General features: G+C 44.9%; 1 long non-coding RNA gene across 3 annotated transcripts in view; it reads left to right on the top strand.

The window, feature by feature from the left end:
* LOC149873675 (uncharacterized) overlaps nt 1-17186 on the top strand; it is a 132079-nt gene that overhangs the window by 94431 nt on the left and 20462 nt on the right. The window lies entirely within an intron of this gene.

Here is a 17186-nt window from a genome sequence, read left to right on the forward strand (position 1 = left end):
ACTTTTATTTGGAAAATGTATATATAAAGCCATGAAGTTTCCTTTAAAAATTAATTTTAAGATGAGAACTCAAAAACTTTCCATTCGGAAAGGTGTGGTGGATCCAAGTTGCCTCCCTTGCTGACAGGGTAGTCTCTGGCCCAGGCTGTCTCTTCCTGCTGTACTTGAAATTAATATCAGACTTGGCAGGAGAATAAAGGGAAACAATCTAGCTCAGTTGGGGTGGAAAAGGTAGAACCTAGCTTCTCTGCAGATTGGTGGTACTTTGGAGGAATTTGCTAGCTAGATGGTGAGGCCAAGGAAGAGAGGGAGTTCTCCCAGAAAGAGCTACACACAAGAGGAAGAGGGTGGAAATGAACCAACTGCATGCCACTCCAAGTCTCCTGTTACAGGAGGGGATAATGAAGCCAAATTATTTTGAGGGTGTCCCCCACCAAAGTAAATTTAAAGTGTTCATGTTTGAAAAAAGAGGCTTTTATTTTGAAAATTGTTGATGAAGGGGAATTAAAAATGTTGCCTGGCCATATGTGTGGGACAAAAAGTGGACTGATAGGTTGTTCCATAGAAAAAATCATATTTTAAGACTGGTTGAGTATGTTTGATTCTATTTGTTAGATTGTGGATTTCATATTTGTGTCTGGATAAGACCTAAGTTCTTGTACTTCCTGATATGCTATGACAGTGAGTTCTATGCAATATATAGAAGGGAATATGGGATTAAATTACAGAAAGAAAATAGTAAACTTGAACAAGCCTTAACTATCCAACTAAGTAGCCTGAGAGTTCCCCAAACCTCAAACTCCTCTGAAATTCACTTCTAGCATGCAATATACTGAACTTGCCAATTGTTTTTGATTTTTGCCTTTACCATGTTAGTCTTGAATTAACTCCAAATATGAAGTAAAATTTCAAAAGGTTGGAAACCACACAAACCAAAACCGTTGAAAGTTTTTCATAACCTAAATGAATTGCAGTCAATCAAAAACTCAGGTCTGTAATCCCTTTCCTCGTGTAAGGGAGGACTTCTCATGTAAGTAAAACTTTCTGAGACCAGACACCAGTAGCTTCCATCTCCCTGGCCTCAGTACAGCTCCTGGCTGCTCAATCCCAACACAGGCAAAGCCCTGTGGTTCCATAGGCTAAATGCAGTGGCTCCGCCAATCATATGTTGCCAACTCCTGCATTATAGTAGTCAGTAAGTGTATTTACACTGTCACGGGCATGTTGCAGGCTCTAAACGACGATGACGTCATCTAGTTGCCGCGGCCATGGCCACGCAGGGGGTGTCACGGGCATGCTCGGGTGACTGGCCAGGCCACGTTATAAGTCGGCAGTGTGCTAGGCCTCGATGCAAAGGTCTCTGGATGAGTGGTGTCTGCTACCCTCACATAGCAGAAGATCACCCGCCTCGAAACTGACTGACAAACAAAAGCAAGATAATAATAGCTGGCGTGAGTCAAAACAAAACGCTGCAGCCCAAAGTTTTGATATGGTGCACAATTGGTCACCGGGAACAAATTGCTGAGGGAAAAGACGACTGATTGGTCGCTGGAAATAAAACGCTATAGCCTAACAGTACAAAAGCAGTCGCGGGAAAAGCCCTGATGGGGCAAGTTCGGAACAAAACTTCAAGCGTCATAGGGCCTGCAGACTGATCACCCGCCAGGGCCGCCCCTCCCCGAGCGCCGTCTCGGGTCAGTTTTTGAGGCCTCCACGAAGTGACTAGTGTTCCCCCGCCATGAAGCCGCTTCTGTTTGCCATTGTGGTAAGCATGCAAGCCTAACTGTTAAATAGTCTCTTGAAATCTATGAGCTGTTGACCAGGTCTGAGACTAGGGCCCTGGCCAGCCGCACCAAGACCACGTGCAGTTTTGAACGCAAGGGGCCTCAGTCTGAACCTCGTGACCCAACGGACACAATTCCCCATTGTTAACTGTTTGCAATTGTTTTAATTGTTTATATACGTAAGTCATTGAGATTAGCGTGGGAAGTAGTAGTAGCAAAGTATTTTGTGCATTTTGTTAAGTAGAAATAAAAAGTTTGGTATAACTCAAGCCGCGTCCTGGTCAGTGCCTACCCCACCGGCCTGGCCACACCTGGGCATCTCCAACCTAGTGTGACATACACGTTCATTAATGTGCTGTAGTTATGGCACATTAAGTTTAGTACTTGGATAACCAAGTACTAAATCAATGTATAGTGACTCATGCTATTACACAGTAGTGCTGGGACATAGGTTTTATCAGATGCTAACCGTGCAGCAGCCTAATACTACTGTGCAGTAGCGTATTAGCACAGGTTTTGCCTGGCACGCTACTGTGCAGTGTTATTAGGTTACTGTATAGTTAGTGTCTCATGTAGATACACCCAGTTTAACTTTTGGTTGCAGTTTCTTTCCTGTTAATTTCCCATCTAGGAATTTAAATAACAAATTGGTGTTCCAATTTGGTTTTCTTCATCTTTCTTTTGGTCAATAAAATGGGGTTTTAGCTCCTTGTCCCAAGCTAAGTTTTTAAAGAGCGTTGCATGCTAACCAGTAGGTCTTAAGTCTTTAACAGTAGGAAGATGGCAAGCCTAGTAGTAAAGGTACTAGCCTGAAATCTGGGAGAATCAGGTTCAATGCCCTGCCGACAGCTTTTGTGCCCTAGAGCAAGTGTTATAGTCTTCCTGGAGAAAGTTTACTTATTTTGGGTTTCATCACTTACACAAGATCTTTAATTCCTCTAATGACATTGATACCAACATTACGTGGCTAGGAGGGACACAAAAGGTCCTGACAGACATTCAACTCCCTGCTCTAACTCATGACGCTTCACGTAAAGCACCATAAGTTGGAGTGACTCCCCCCACCCCCAGCTCCACAGACATTCACCTGTTTGGTTTAGGGCGGGGGGGAAGGGGAATGGCAAGCTCCACTTTGGAGATGATCCAGCAGAGGATTCTACCTGCAGCTTCTGCACCCTGGCCCTGGCCTTCTCCCAGCTCTGGTACTGTCTGCAAGATGGGAGGGTGAGGGAACTGCAGGCTGTGATTTGTCTGACCTGACCTGGAGGGGGAAAGGGCTGGGAAAGGGCTGCAAAGTGGAGGTGTTCCAATCCACTTGTCCACCCCCCCAGCTCAAGCCAGGCAAACCCCAGCCAGCAACCTACCCCTCCCTTCCACAGATTTCATAGAATTTTAGCATCAGAAGGGATCTCGGTAGATCGAGTACAACCGCCTGCCCCAGGCAGGAAAGAGTGCTGGGATCAGATAACCCCAGCCAGGTGTTTGTTGCGTCTCTTCCTAAAGACCCCCAAGGTAGGGGAGAGCACCACCTCCCTTGGAAGCCCATTCCAGATTCTGGCAACCCTTACTGTAAAGAAGTTCTTCCTGATGTCTAATTTAAATTTGCTCTCTCTGCAGACAGCACACTGACAGACTGACCTGAGGAACAGAAGTCCCCTAAAGTGCAGCACTTTGGAGCACCTTCATCTAATCCCTCATTAGATGTGGGTTAATTTGTTGTGTAATCGGCCACTTTTAAAGTGCTCTGCAGCCATGCATTTATGTCATGTGTGTCATGGTATGGTTGTAGAATGCTTTCAGGGGGCCGATCATGTGACAAATGTCACTTCTGTCAGTGCCCAAGAGGAATGAATGGCTGCCTTTAATGTGTTAAAATTAGTCAGTTTAAAACCCAGGCTTCCCCACAGACTAGTGGTTTTCAACCTTTTTTTCATTTGTGGACCTCTAAAAAATTTAGCAAATAGCCTTTTAAAAAACAAAACAAAACAAATAAAAAGTTGTTGTCAAATTGATGAGGGAAGATAGGCACTGTGGGAACAGGAATGTTTCTAAATTAAATTAAATTTCTATTAAAGTTTCCCAAGAAGTTCTGAGAGTTCTTGGAAAGAGCACAATGAAATGTGGAGCAGGGTTTTAGTGTGGTTTAGCTGTGTAGTGTTGGTATATTTGCTGTAAGAAACAAAGTTTACTTTCCTGTGGCTTTTCAACAAGTCTTTTTTTAAAGAGAATGGCCTTTATTTCATAAACACCATGAAAGCCATTTGTTGTGCTTGTTGCTATGGTTACAGTGTAATATTTTTATTAATACCAATGTTAATAGACTAATAAAACCAAGTGAAATGGCCCTTAAATGATTTATTGCTGCCCTAGGCCACAAATTACTCTCTGAGTTTTAAACTTTGCTTTATTGCCGTTTGTCACCTAACAGCACATGCTTTATGCAGTGGCGTATCTAGGCCAGGGAGACTGGGGCCCTGTCCTGCACATAGACTCATGGGGGAAAGGGAGCACAGACAAAAAGGCTGCCATTGCAGCTGCACAATCACACAGGTGGCAGGGCAGCAACAGAAAGTCACTGCTGCTTCTATGTACAGCAGCTGCCCTGGACGTCCGGCCATAGCACTGCACCTCTGTTTTCACTGGTTTTACTTCAGTTCTTATGAATGAATTCTGTATAATAGCAATACTTACATGAAAAGTACCAAGGTACCTGGAGGTAAAAATTAGTTTGACAAATGATGGGAAACTGTAAACAACTTGGTGAAAGTAGCTCCCGCCCACAGTAAGATCAGATCCTGGGTGGCAGATGGCAGGGTTTTTTTTGAGAACATTGGTAAACAAACCATAAAGCTTTGGTTTTTGTTACTGTTTTTCTTTCTTTTATTTTCCCAGAATCTTCTCTCAAGCAAACCGTTTCTGAGCGCACCGGAGTTTATTATTGACACTTGTTTTTACAATTGTGTTTGATCCTTGTATGCTCAGGAACTAAACAAACGTTATGATCCAACAATACATTTGTTATATGACTAATGCTCATCAGAGGTTGCAGAATGGCTGATGAGAGAGAAATTATACCACACAGTTTGTCAGTCAAAACTGGCGAGCACCTTTGTGTGCGAGAGAGCTAATAAGAAGCCATGCTGGTAAAAACTGAGATCAAAACCAGGGCTGGCAACACTTTCCATCTCTGCAATACATTTCTTAGCTAGGCAGAGTCTTTCAAATTCACTTCAGTAGATCTTAAATACCATTAAGGTTGTGGCTTATATTGACACCCCCCCCCCGCCCCACAAACAAAACCCAGAATAGATACGCATATGTATATGTGCACACTCTGAGCTCTGGGAGCTAAGAAGGCATGTATTTCTCAACTTTTAAGTGTTACATCCAATGCAGCTTTGGATTTGGAGCATCAGGAGTTAGTGGAGGCAGTGGTGGCACAAGACCTCACCGGCTTTCACCACCAGAGTCACCAGAGCGAAAAGTAGGCTGGGACCTTTGGGCTGCTGCTCCCATCTCCTTCCAGACCAGTTGAGGGGAGGGGAGCAGCAGCCACTGCTCCCAGTTTCTTCTCCAAACCAGGCAGTCCCTGGATTCAGGAAGAGGCAGGTGGCTTTGCCAGGTCCCGTAGGCTTCCCCTTGCCACCTACACTGCCCAGCTGGGTGGTGAGGCAGTGATAGAAAAGTCTGTGGGGCCAGGAAGCAGGTTCAGGAAGAGCCTTCCCAACCCTGGTTCCTGCCGTCTGCTTGTCTGTGCCACACAGCTGTCTGGTGGGGGCAGCAAGGGGAAGTTGGCATGGCGAGGGACTGGGCTTGGGGAGGCTCTCCCTGGGGTACTAGAGCAAAGAACCTGCCCACTCCTCACACGGGAGTCCCAGGTGCCTGGAGTGGGTTGGGACTTTCTTGCAGGGCTCAGTCTGCTTGGCTCCTGGGCATTGGGAGCTAAGATCAGGGAACAGTGCCACCCTCTGCCTCTTCTTCCTTGCTCTAGAGTTCCCTGTGCGAGAAGCAGACAGGGACTATGCTGCTGCTTTCCCTGGATGTCTGGCCCTGGGACCTTAGCCCCAGAAACAGTGCTGCTCTCTGCCTGCTTCTCATATGGGAGGACTAGTGTAGCTCTCATTTTCCCCAGATTAGGCTGATTCAGGAAGGCGTAAGGAGCAAGAGAGAGGGCAGTTCCAGACAGAACACCTGCACTGTTCCCTCTCCTTCAATCATTTCTAAATTTTCCACATTTGTAGGCCTTTGTTTTCTTAATTAAAGGAATCCCAAGTCCTGGCCTGGTGGGAAAAATACACCTGTAAACATGTGTAGACTTTAAATTCCTAAAATCTGGGACTGGATGAAATTTGAAATAGTGACTCAAGGGAGATATTTTATTTAAATAAGGTAGCTCTAGAAGATGTACTGCCTCTGGCCTTCACTGCTGCTAAAGACCACTGGAAGAATGGCTTCTTGTGCAACTTGCACAGGAACAATCCCTAACCTTCATGTAGAAGGCAATAATGGGTGGAGATTTTAAGGTGGCTGTTCAGAAAAGATAGCAAGCTCCTACTCACCTCAGCTGGCCTTTCCTCAGCAAACCCCAGCCTGAAGTGTTCATCGAAGGCAATAATAAAGAGGTTTATTTTTCTAATTTGCTAACAGGAAGGCTCAGCATTTTAACCACTTCCTCTTTTCCTCCCTCAAACTCAGGTTAAATAGAAAACTCTATTCAAGATGTAAAGGAAAAATTGGATGTGACATTTTTTCAGATCACTTGTTCCAATACAAAATATGACTAAATTGCTAGTAATTGTTTAAAATATGCATACTCTCCCCCCTAATTCTTTAATCTGAAATAATGAGGCAGAAAGAAAGCTTGCAATCAGTCTGGCTTTGGCATTCTGTGTTTGATGTAACTTCTCACCAAGATTTCCAGCCACCTCTCTAAGTTTTGGGGCTTCCTGTTTATCCTCAGCCTCCTTATTCTTTCTCTTGCTCTTGGTAACTTTGGTCACTCCCTCCTTCTCTTTGTCACTCTTGGCTTTCTTGGACCTCTTTCAGCCTCTCAGCTTTTGTTCTGGTTTTCAAGCTTGGTCCAAATAAAAGATGCTACAACCCACAATCCTTCAGGTTTTCAAAGGCTGCTGTATAATTGGATTCTTCCAGCCTGCTCATCACCAACTATTCTGATATTCTTGATGAAGAAATCTGCACATTAAAATCATAATGCAATTACAAATCGCCTTTGGCATGAATATACTTCTTCATGACACTGAGTGCATTTGGAGTCCCAATATTTATATATTATTTTGACACACTCAGTGGGCTCTAATCTTTTAAGGTTAAGGGTTACAAACTCTTCTTGAAGCCAAAGATTCTGTTCCCCACTCCCCTCTTGATCACAAAGTGTGCATAATGAACACACATTAACTGTCAGCTTTGTCTTTACAATTAGGTTGCATTGGCTGGAATAAATAATTAACCATCCAGCTCATTTCACTGATTAATGTTGAGCACCCTTTGCTTTGTTTTTTTGTTACTGTCTGGTCTTCTCCTGCCTTTTGTTTCATCCTTACTAGTGTGTATATGAGACTCGGACAGCCTGGGGATACTTAAGATCATAGGCAGTGGAAGGCCAGGGCTTGTGGGGGCTTAGCCCCCCCCACAAAAACCTATTTTTGTGGTGGCCAGTGACAGCAGCAGCAGCACCGTACCGCTTGGTATGCTGCAAGACGAGCAACCCAAGCGCGCTCAGCAGTGCACGGCTGAGGAAGAAGAGGCTAACCGCACATGCATTGCACCATACAGAGCACAATGGGAGTTGTAGTTCTCATGCTGAAGCATGAACTCAGCCCCCCCCAATAATATTTTGTCCCTCCATCTATGCTTAAGATGAGAGCACAGTGGCCATTACTTCAAACTCCATGAAAAATTGAGTATTGTTTGCTGTACGACGGGGATAGACATTGGACTTTGCCTATGAAACAGGATGTTAATACTGTTCAGCTGCCAGGATAATTATATGTTTTCATGAATATTTAATGTTAGAACCAAAACAAAATTCCCAGAGAGATATTTGTGCTCATATTTTAAGTACCTGGGGTCACCAGCTCAGACAGCTGGCTCTTCATAGACTTTGCCAGCAAGAAAATAAAATAATGATGTGTGTTAAGATGATTTTATAAACCAGAAGACCAATTTGTTTTGCATCACTTGAAAGCCAGAGCTATTAATGATTTAAGGCTGTAAGCAGTAAGCTGTGTGGTTTCTGAAAGAGAGAAAAGTCAAGTACATGGTCCTTATAGTACTCTTACAGGGCACATCTACATGTGAAATTAGTGTACTTGAATAAACTCCAGCACACTTTGTGCTAAAGTTTATGGCTCACAGGTGCAGCATTTACATGTGTATCTGGGACTGCAGCATGTTGAGCCAGGGTTGCACTGCCTAGGACAGCAGAGGGACTGGGGGGTCAGCCTGCTAGCCTGGGGCTGCTCTGCCCTGGCTCAGCATGCTGTGGAGGGGCTGGCTAGGTGCTCCTGCATGGGGCTAGCTGGAAGGTAGCCTCCGTACTGTAACACCCTCGTGCCCCAGCCAGCCCTGGTCACCTACATGAGTGTTGCAGCAGAGTAAATACATTCCACCATAGGATAGTACTTGTGTTGGGCAGTACTATCCCGCAGCAGAGTTAATTAGTTTACTGTGACCTGTAGATAGTGATGCTTTACTGAAGACCTAATTGGTCAACTCCACAGTAAATTACTAATGTAGATGTACCTCCGGGCACGTCTGCATGAGACATAACTGTTCAGTAGCCTAATAATACTGCAAAGCAGTGTGGCACACCACAAACAGTGCTAAAATGCTACTGTGTGCAGTATTATTAGGGTACTACACAGTAGTGTCACTAAAAAGGTGTGTGCCAGTGCTACTATGCAGTAATGTAGTTATGCAGTTATTACTGTGCAGGAATGCTGATTACTGAACATTAATTTAGTACTTGATTATACAAGTACTAGATTTAAAGTGCAATAACTACAGTGCATCAGTGAACATGAATGATGCTCTCACTGTGTCTAGAAATTACTTTTGAGCAACATGCCTAGAAAGGAGCAGGTTTTACCTGTAGGGTCCATCCCATCTTCCTTCTCATGGATGCAGGTGTTTTTCCTCCCTTTCTCTGATGCCCTTCCTCTGTTCCTTCAGCTTTTCTTATCTTTAAGATGTCTCTTATCTTAAGATGTTGCAGGGTATAGCATAATATCCTGGGGGAATGCAGACTGGTACATTAGGGACACCTATTTGGGATTTTGGTGGCACTTAAATATCTAAGTCACAAAAGGCCTTGCTACTGCAGCCACAAAGCCTCTTTTAGGCACCTCACTTCAGTCAGTGTCTATTTTTTGGACCACAAGTACCCTAAATGCCTATTTTTAGGTTCCACATGTGTAGAAGCTGCCTCACCTGAGCAGCTAAGTGGCCCACCTATAGCCCATTGCAATCTAGTGCATTAGGCAAGTTCTGAGAACACATAGCAGCTTTGAAGTCAGGATAGAGAAGAGCAGCCATCAGTTTGAAATGCAACACAGAAGGCTATTATTTACACCACAATTGGGCTAGTGCTGTCCAGATGTCACCACCTGTTCAAAACAACTTACAGTCTCAATAGGCAAGATAAAAGGTCAGAGAAATGAAACATCACACTTGCTCAACAGATAAGGAACTGAGCGATAAAGAGATTATAATTTGTGTCAGTTTATATAATAGTTTGGAAGTAGAACTGGCACCTGCACCTAGATCTCCAGAGGCCCAGGCCCCTGCCTCAGCAACAAAACCAAACCTCCCTTCCCAAACTAGAACTTTTAGTGATAGAATGTGAAAAATGCCTAGTAAGTTAATGACAAGGCAGCAGTGGCCTGACTTTTTCTCTCCCTTCCCTCTACCCCATGGGGCTGGGCATCCACAGCTTTTATCAAAGACAAACAGATCCAGTATTTTTGGACAATTAGGCTAGAGACATTGAGAGAGGAGCAAACTGAGAGCCATAAGCTCTTTTATTCATGCTGATTTTCACAGAACTGTATCTGAAGAAAATATTACGTTTTCTGTTTCCAAGTTCAGCCTTTTCCCTGAGTGCATCAGCAAGTTTCACCACTTCTGAAAAAACATATTCTCCTCTGGGTTATTTATAACCAGCTACTTGCTTTTCCATAAGTAGAATTCGACTTATTTTATCCCTCCATGCCTCAAACTCTGTACTGTGCTGGCCTGCTACTGCTTTGGCCCCTTAATCCTTTCATCATCCATACCACAGCCTACAAATCTCAAAGTGTTCTATTTATGTAATAGGAGCACTTGATTTAGGCAATAGAGCTTCAGTAATATTTAAGGTGCAGAGTCCCAGAATGTCAGTACATGTTTCTAAAAATACCCCCTCACATCTGGACCTCATTGTACATGTTGTTTCTGCTTTGTTATGCTTACTAAATTGATCTTTCACGTTCCACAATGTTAAGAGCATTTCAGAAATGTCTATAAATAATAACCATCATTTCCTTTTCTCCCATCATTATTGTGATGCTCTCAGAGCACAGCTGTAAAACTTATATCTGACCTGCACAGATTAAGAATTGTACGGCATATGATTTTTTTGGTTTTTAGATAGATTGGTCCCTCAATTTAAATTGCTAAACTTGTGTATAGCCCATTATGTATATGTCTGACTCTGCAATATGTGTAGATCTACACACGTGCATTAAGTACTTTAAAAGCTCTACCAGGGTTAACAACTGTCCATAAATGTATTGAAAGCCCATTCAAAAAACAGGCTAAAAACACTGTCCATAAAGTATGTAAAAATTGAGCTGTCCATAAAATCACTAAGCAACCAGGAGTATGACTGGAGCTCCATCATTGGAAAGAAGCTGATGGCAAACAGTAGTGGACAGACAGAGGAGAGTAGCAGCACTTGGTGTCTGAATGGGAGTGCAGCACCCTGCAGGAAACGTTTTCTTGGGGCTTTATAACCGACAGGAGGCTCCATAGCCCGTGCCCCCCAGCCATGTGCTGCTACTGCATCCCATTGCCTACCTGTAATACTCCTGCTTTGCAGGTAGGTAGACAGTAGTCTTTCTTTGGATGTCCATGCTGGGACAGGGGCATGGAGCCAGCAGGCTTAAGGCTAGGGAGTGCTTTGCAGGGAGGGCGGTATGATGTGGGGTTTGATCAGGGGATCAGCATGTGGGGTTGAGTAGGGGATCCCTGAGGTGGGTGCAGCATGGTAGCCAACCCAAAAATATGTTTTTGTTAATAATCTGAAAACTTTTTATTGACTATCAAACATTTTCACTGTGGTTGGTGTTAAACCCCTAAGTTTGAACCTGGCCCTTGTCTGGGGCCTAACAGAAGGGTTACATTTATATTGTGTAAAACATTTGTCAGTAAAAATGTTTGGCTCTCAGTAAAAAGTCTGCATATTGTCAGTAAAAAAAAGTCTTGTGTTGGCAACCCTGAGCCCTACTGTTCCATCTGTTAAAAATAAATAAATAAAAAAATCTGTAGCCATTCTATATTACTGGCACGAAACAATAGAAAACTAATGAGTGGTGTTGAGTTAAGACAGTATCACATAAATGATGCATCTTAGTAGCCTGAGGATATTGTCCAATTTGTAAGCATACACTTCACTGGAATCAACATGTTTGCTATGGTTAAACCAGTTTCCATGTTAAGGAAATGTTGGCAGTGAAAGATGATACCTGTGGCTCCAAGGAGACACTTTACCCCTTACAGGTATGTTTCTTTCTTTAATGACACTTCATTTGCTGGATGCCAAGCTGACATTAATTAAAAACAAATACAAATGTAATTGGTACTGGTATTTGAACTGCTCATTTTTACCTCTGATCTTGACGAGCAGAACAAGCAGATATAGCATGAATTACACATTCACGGCTTCCACGTACAAAGGCCATCACCCTGAAATACTCTGGAACTCTTCTAGGCGTTAGTTTAATCCACTAGTCCTCCACTCAGCAGCTTGGTATCTGAGCAGTGCACCGTTGATCACAGATGTGTTCAAATATCCTTCAAAAGGGCATGAGGTGACTGTGCAAGGGAAGAACTGGTCCCATGTGTCACCTAATCCTATCTGACACTAGCATCTGTGGGGAATGTGTCACAAGGCTGAGATACATTACATACTGGCTAGAACAACCACCACCTATGAACCTTCTCCTTGGATATAACAGAGGAATTCTTCACCAACCAGATATGGGCTTCAGCCATGAAGTTCACAGATTTAATCCAAATAGGCCAGAACTTGAGCTCTGTTTCCAGTTTATTACTGGTATCTATCTAGTGTCTTGGTCACTAGATCATCTAAAGCCTAGTCAGATATGGCAAGAATATCTACAAAATTGGAGCTGGGTCCAAGGTTTTGCTTTTGTCCCATCTGCAGCAAAGTCTGAGAGCTAGAGACAGAATCCTGGGACATGGATTTTTGATGCTGCCCAGTGGACTTTCTCTCAGAAAAGAGAAATGAAAAAGGCATGTCACCATGATTGTGCGTATGGACAGGCATTCAGTTGCAGGCTAAGAATTTCTGGGAAAATGTTGGCACCATGTGGAAAGAAGTGGCCTTCTAGCCTCTTGCCTGGAGAGTCATGCAGGTACCTCAAAGACAAGCTCTTCAGCCAGAGGATGATAGAGGGCTGCTCCATGGCTCCCCTGCTCCCAGCAGAGCCCAGTCAATGACAGCATGCCTTTTCACCTGCCAGGGAAGAAAGCAGGATGTCAATGAGCCTTTAGCAGCTGCTGAAAAGCAGCAGGTGGCAAGAGTAGCCAACAACCCTGCAGGGGTGGCAGGGTGAAGAAGGGGTTCTCCTACAGGGTTGGGGGCTGCCCTTTTCAGCAGCCACCAACTACTCACTGACAGCTTGCCCTCTCAACAGTGCTTTTGCTATGGTGGGTGGGAATTTCCTAACCTGAACTGTAACCTCCCCACTTCACTCCTTCCCTGCCCACTCCCTTGCTCTGCTGATCAGGAAAGCAGGCAATGGGGGCAGAGGGAAGTTGGGTTTACAGAGAGGAAAGCTGCACCATCCTTTGAAAAGTATTGGAGCCCCCCAGCATTATTTGAAGGGTCGGGGAAGCGGGGCTGTTCGTAGGGTTCCTGTGGATGTGGGGCAGCTCTGGTTGCTGATCCCCAGCCTTGCAGTAACTGAGCTGTTCCTGGAGCCCATGGCCAGAATGCTGACTCTTGCCTGGTCTAGTCACAGGGGCTTCTTGTCATGATGACCCTCAGAGCCTATGCTTTAGCAGCCTGGGTCCCAGACACAGCCACCCCCCTGCCCAGTGTATATCTCTTGACACAAATGACACCTGCCCATGCCCTGATAGATGTCTTGGCTGAAAAACCAGCTTGTACTATGCCTTTCACTTCTCTGAGCAAAACACCACATGTTGAGAAGTCCGGCAGCACTTAGTAACTTGGTAGTATGGCTACTGCCCTGTGGTAGTATTGCAGGGTAGTTTCCCTGCAAACCTCTTAAGTGATTTTCACACCACACCTAAGGTTTGTAGGGAATGATCTGTAGCAGCTGAAGGCCTCTCCAAAGCCACTGCCCTGGCTTTCAGACTACAAGAGGAGCTTATCTACAGCTCATAGTTAATTTTTCCACTATCCTAATGCACCCTAGCTCAATAGTGGAGCATCCTTTATTCCCAGGATTCTTACCAAGATGTAGCTGTTCCCACATAATGTTGTTCCCAAACATTGAAGGCTGCTCCTAGCCTGAGGTATAATCTAAGACTGCTCTCTTTAGCATTTCAGGTCTACAATTGATATCTATGGACTGCAAAAGCTATTGGGATGTATCTATACCAGGGGTACACAACCCGTGGTACAGGTGTCAGAGTTTGGCACTCAAAGGCATTTTGCTTGGCACACCTACCTTGGGGCAGATGGCAGGGAAGGGGCCAGGGCTGTGCTGCCACAACAAGGATAGAGCCCCTCATGGTTCCCTTGCCATCTGGCCCTGGCACCCTAACATCTTACTTGAGGTTGCAGGTGTTTTTGGCACTCTGCCCCAAAATGTTGCCAGCCCCTGATCTATACGATAAGCTTACCATCCATGGGGGTGGTGCCCTGCACATATTGCTCTGCTTCATGTGGACTCCCTCCCAACCTGGAAGTACTGTGTTTGTGCCTGCATGGTGCTTGGCACAGGCCAGCTAGCAAGGCTGAGTGACAGAATCAGTCAGTCAGTCTCTTTTTCTGGTTGAATGTGCAATAGGATATATGATTTGCTGTTTGGGAGGCAGCCTGCCCAGTGCAGTGTGAGGATGTTCATGCAATGCATGGTAACCTGTAAAGATAAGTGGGTGAGCAGGGCATGAGCCCTGGGTGCTGCCCAAGGGGGTGGGAGCTGGGGTGAGCAGAACTCAGCTGGGAGAACCTCACTCTCCTGTTCTCTGCTCCCCCACTCCTCCTGCAACTTCCGGCTTCAGGTCTGGCAGCAGAGCCCAGGAGGTGGCACATGAATGTGTGTTACTGAGTGAAAGTCTTCCAGGGAAAGGTCATTTCTGCTGTGGGGTGTGTGTGGAGGAATGGCAAGGAGGGAGTGGGGACACTCCAGGGCGCAGTCCTGGCCAGTTACACCTCTGACAGTAAGTTTGCTGTGTAATCCTTATCTCTGGTTAGTCAAAGAATCTCAGCACCTTCAAAACATTTTCTTTTTGTGTAGACAGTTTATGGAAATGATATAGCAGCTGATGTAATTAAATCAGGTCAATACTTCTGTTGGTCACCAGAGTGTTGAGTTATTCCAATTATATGTCAACCCTACATTTTCAGGTTCAATTGTAGGAAATCCAGCTTTTTCCATCAATATAAGTGGATAACTATACAGGAAACCCTTGAGTTGCTACCTTTACAAAATCCCACTGGAGAACCAAATAACCACGGAAAGAACTCAAAGAGTTAAATACACTAAACAGTTCTGACTTGCAGTATTTTTGTGCTTATAATAAAATACCAAGCACACAAGTCTACACTGTCAGGGACATGATTATAATGTGACCCCTACCATACATTGAGTGTCATTTTTATGGTTCTTTTGGAGGAAAAAATAAGCAAGCAGGATATGGATAAATATATATTTTTAGCCTTTTAAAAAGTGGGAAAGCTGCTGCTCAGGCATATGCGTCAGCTGCTGTGATTTAACTGTTCTATCTGCATGATCTTGTAGTGATCAAAGTGAGCTAAATCATCCCAACTTTGACCCTGAATGAAGCAGGATTAGCTTTGGAGCAGTTTTGCAGCTACACTTATGTTGTACAGAACCATGCAGAAGTAAGTGTTGCTTCTCTCAATATTCTTTGATACTGATATGATTCTCACATCTCTGTATTCAGGGTCTTTCCACATGGCCCATGAGGTCAAGTGTCCACACAAGGATGTTAAAATGACTTACAAGAGACAGTTTTCTCATGCAGCAAAGGCTTTGAATTTCAGTGGGGCATTGTAACAGGTCACCCTGCCCAGCGCCATCTTCCTAGCACTCTGCCCCTTGCATGGATGCCCTTGGATCCTTCTTTGGGGTTCTTATGTCCCACCCTATACTCACCTGCCACATCTTGATGGAAATTTGGATTATCTTGTGAGCAGGAGGCTGCCTATTGTATTGGATATGTTGGGGCTTTTCCCCTATGTGGAACTGACCCTTGATTTTCTCTAGCTAGCCTCCCTGTCTAAACCCACTAAACAGGGTTTGACTTCAAGGCTCTAGCCTTTTCCATTATCTTGAGGCCTGGGGCCCCTTTTCCTACTCCAATCTGGAGCCTGGTCCAGAGGGGCCAGGTGCCAACCCCACAGCTGGAAGGCCACAAGTCCAAAACCATGGGATGACCCCGAGCCTGCCGCCTCCCAGGCCATAAAAAAACCAAGAACAGAATAACACTGCCCCACAGGCACACCAGAGCTCCCTGGCTTTTAAGATCATGCCTCACTGGCACCAGGGGTTTGCGCCCCCTCTCTGGGGCTTCTCACTGCCCCTTCTCAGGGCTGGGGTTACCCAATGCCAAGGGTCCCCTATGAGGCCTCCTCCAACCCCTAACAGCCTCATCCAAACCTCTGGCATAACAGCAAACAAAACACCAGCCCCTGGGCTACAACATAACTTCAAGCTGTCTGGCTAAAATCTCATTCATGGCCCCAGGGTTACTCCATCCCTCACCCACCTCCAGAGCTGCTCAAATAGTTCAGGCTTCTTCCCTTTACTTACTCCAGCAGAAATCCTTCCCCCTTTGGCTGCCAGCAGGAAACTGCCTGCCTTGACTCAGTCCTGGGGTTTAAATGGGAACCGGGCCCTGCCCCTTCTGGTCAGCTGACTGCTAGCAGGTGTGGGTCACTAGCTCCCTCCGGTTGCCCTAGCAACTGGCACCTGAGTGGTTATTCCAGCTCTACAAGTACCAGGCACCTTAGTGCCCTGTTACAGGAATGGGTGCCTGATTCTATTAGGTTTCTTTAAGAATCCCGAGCTACTAGTTGGAACTGGGATTCAGGCTCTTTGGTTCTGGTCACAACTCATGTGTTAACAATGTACATTGTCTCCAGACAAGCCCTTAAAGTGATGTGACTTACCCGAGATGCAGATGCAGATGCAGATGTTGTGATCAATACTTTTAACTATCTCACAGTGGTACCGTGAAGCTTGTCTGACATTCAGCACCCATTCTATTTGAGCAGGTAGTCCTATTAGCATCAGTAGTTCTACTTAGGCAAGTGCTGTTCAGAGTAAAGTTGCGGAATCTAGTCCTTAACTAACAGATGGAAAGTGCTTTGTATCTGAATCGGCATTCCTAACATGCCCAAAGTTATGTAGGCAACCATCGATACTCTGGATCATGGCATACATGTAAGAGGTCTAGTCTGATGCTTGATGAATCTGTTTGTGGCTGACAAGCCAGGTCAAGAGTGACTCAGTTTGTTACCAGTTTCACAAATCTGCATTTTGTCTGAGTTGCAGTCCAAGTTTACAACATTTGTATAATTTTTGCACACATCATGGTACTGCCATAAAAAGTGACCCTGCTTTCTAGAGCCGTCTCAAATCTCACTATACAAAGTATTCTTGGGGATATGGTCTTCTCCCATTCTCCTGACATGGCTGATCCATTGCAACCTCCTCTTCTTGATAGTGGTTTCTAAGTGTGCTGGTCCTGCGCTCTCCATTACTTGTCTTGTCTTCCCACTTTATTTTCAAGACCTTACAGAGAAATTTCATGTGGAAGTAGTTCAGTCTCTTGATGTGCCTAGCATATGTAATCCACTCTCCTAGTGCAGTCCCCTTCTGTAAATCCTGTCACCAGAAGCGACCCGAGTAGGGTGTGGGGCCTGGGGCAAATCAGCCTGTA

This window comes from Crocodylus siamensis, chromosome 1 (genome assembly GCF_052110815.1).
Source record: "Crocodylus siamensis isolate JL-2025a chromosome 1, ASM5211081v1, whole genome shotgun sequence".
Classification (NCBI taxonomy): domain Eukaryota; kingdom Metazoa; phylum Chordata; order Crocodylia; family Crocodylidae; genus Crocodylus; species Crocodylus siamensis.